This window comes from Silene latifolia, chromosome Y, assembly GCF_048544455.1.
Source record: "Silene latifolia isolate original U9 population chromosome Y, ASM4854445v1, whole genome shotgun sequence".
NCBI classification, from domain to species: Eukaryota; Viridiplantae; Streptophyta; class Magnoliopsida; order Caryophyllales; family Caryophyllaceae; genus Silene; species Silene latifolia.
This window is the reverse complement of record NC_133538.1, coordinates 155,280,534-155,283,318: the sequence shown is the minus strand read 5'-3', so window position 1 is coordinate 155,283,318 and position 2,785 is coordinate 155,280,534. Positions and strand designations below refer to the sequence as shown.

The 2,785-nt window shown below is 36.2% G+C and overlaps 1 long non-coding RNA gene across 1 annotated transcript; it reads right to left on the bottom strand.

The window, feature by feature from the left end:
* Positions 1 to 260: 260 nt before the first annotated feature.
* On the bottom strand, positions 261 to 2,286 carry LOC141633811 (uncharacterized). Its single transcript, XR_012538564.1, has 3 exons — positions 2,165 to 2,286; positions 1,959 to 2,067; positions 261 to 403 (listed from the first exon to the last, which is right to left on the bottom strand). It is a non-coding gene; the product is annotated as an uncharacterized LOC141633811 (long non-coding RNA).
* Positions 2,287 to 2,785: the final 499 nt, after the last annotated feature.

The following is a 2,785-nucleotide window of genomic DNA, read 5'->3' as shown; positions in this document are numbered from 1 at the left end:
ATCAATTAGTACCTAACAATTAGCAATCACAAACAGACTACCACATAAATCCTAATTCTACCCATCCTACCCATCTCTCAAGTTTATTATTTAAAGGTCAAGTAATTTTCAAGTGGGGTGCACAAACGTGCGTCGGGAGCAATAAGCTCTGATACCAACTGTGACACCCTTAAAAATTAGCGTTATCTAATTACTTAACACCGCTAAAGGTAAGAAAATACATAATGATACAACCCCAAAATGAAAAAGGGAGACATATGTCCCTTCAAATTATATACAAACCAAAAGTTAAAAGGTTATTTACATAACCAAAAGATAAAAGGTTTCTACAAAAGAAAACCAAACTAGGTCCAAGGTTCCTTGCTCACTAGCTCGTCTGTGACCCCAACTAAGCATCAACAACCTGGGGAGTAACTTCGAGTCCTCCCAGCCACGAATCGTCAAAATTAATGTACATGTAGTAAAACATGTAAAACAAGATGATAAATAATTCAATTATCAATTATTCTAACATATGAGCCCTAAACTGACCAAACTACAAGAAAGGGCAATATATCAAAGACAGGCATAAGTTCTTAGTCCCGTCAATAGTCACTTTGTAACTCGAGTCTAACCGGTATCTTGGCTCAGCGGTTAATATTAATAAAACATGGCCAAGAGACAACACAACCCTAGCCTAAAATCTGCGCAGACCTAGACATGCGGATACACACCCCCGCACCCAAGACCCACAACTTTTTTTAAAACAAAGTGAAGTGAGTACCCTAAGGAGTCCACCAAAGGGTTGGCTAGTACTTAAGCTGACCCCTTACTATCAAAATAAAATCGAGGTCATGCCCCAACTTGGATAAACATCCACTAGTCAGGAACACAAAGGCTATCAAGCAGTGAACATATACTCGTCAAAGACTATAAAGACCTATCTATGATGAAGGCCGAAATACTCACCTAGGACCTAGTCCCAGCTAGTCCCAGCTTGAATACTTTAGCCCACACCACACAAGACTCACCACACAAGTCAAGTAAGACACCCACTTAACCATAAGAGGGCAAAAAGTCCAACTTACCAACCTAAATGCTAACACCCTATCATGTGAAGGCTATATAATTGTCTATTCAGCATACAAATCCAACAGTGTCCTCAATAAGAATTCAATACTAACTTCCAATTCTAGCAATTTTAACAATATTAAAGGCTTTAGGGGAATCTAGGGCCATTACTACAAAATAAGAAGCTATTTAAATTCAACTAACTACACATGTGAAATAGAGATATAATAAATGGCCTAAAACAAGAAAAAGGCCGATTATCTAATTCATTCAACCGAATTTTTACCCGCAACCCCTGACCTGCGGCAGTGCGGGTCAAATTGCGGTGACCAATCACTCAATTAATCGACATCGCATCGATCAAAGGGACTAAGGCTCGATTTTCGACAATCGTGAGAACATTACAATTATCGCTATAAAATTCATTTTGAGCCTATTAATTACAATTTCATTTTGTAAACTATCCTAACATGTGATAACTATTAATATAAGCACAATTTTACCTTTAACATAATTTTTATTACTTATATGATTCAATTCCTAAAGTGTACTCATACTAACTATGTCATTAATAAACCTTAAATGACAAATTTTGCATGGAAAACCGCGAAACAAGCAACGGACCGACCCGGGCCAACCGTGGGCTAGCCGTGGGCACGGCTCCGCCGCTCTTTGCCCGTCCCCTACACCACCATTTTTTTCCATTTTTATTTAGTAAAAGACCGTCTGAACATTAATTAATCGTTCCCAATTCAACTTTGTTAATTTAAACTAACAAAAGGCATAATTTAAACTTGCATGCAACTAATTTTAACATGTGAAAACTACTACTCAAACAAAAATTCACCAAACATACAAAAATCAAAAACATGTGACGATCTTTCGTCGAGTAACTCGAAATATGTTACCTTAAGCTAGAAAAAGAGCAATTAGCACCTCAAAACCGAAACCCTAACAACAACTAGCCGCTATCCTCTACAATATACGAGTCCCCGAACTCGTCTTCCAATTCTTCACCTAAATAAACAATTAAAACACAATAATTAAGTATATAAACCGAATTTCCGAAAATTGGTCTTAAAACAACTTCAAGAAAACTGAAATTAAGTTATACCCAGTTGTAGATCTCGGCGAGGGGATTCCGGAAAGGTAAATTATGCGAAAAACCGAGTAGAAACGAAGAAATTACGGCCAAATTAGCTTGATTTGTGAAAATGGTGTTTATAGAAGTTGAAGATGATGATAGGGGAAGAAAATCAGAAAAATGAAGAAAAGAAGGGGGAGGGGAGCCGTGTAAGGGAGAAGAAAGGAGGAAAGGAAGGTGCGGGATTTTTAGTCGGGATTTTTACGAGTCGGTTTTGACTCGTTTTGATAATAATTAAATCCGTAAGTCAAATGCAAATTCCGTCAAGACCAAAGTTTTTAAACACGAGATTAAAAGAAAATTGAGTATTCATACGACCCATTTCCAACTTCGTTTACCCAACGTTCAAAAGAATTGTTATTTTCCCCCCGATACGCCCTTATTTCGAAATAAAAAATTTTACACGGTTTAAACTGTTTTTAAACATTTCAAAACTATCAAAATAAATACTTTTCTTCAAAATATAATAAAATTATATTTCTTTGAATTATTTTTACTTTAAATACATTAATGTCAAATTTTACTTGATTAATTAATTATTTTCGAAATATATTAACGGTCCGAAATTTACGGGGCGTTACAACCAAGGTG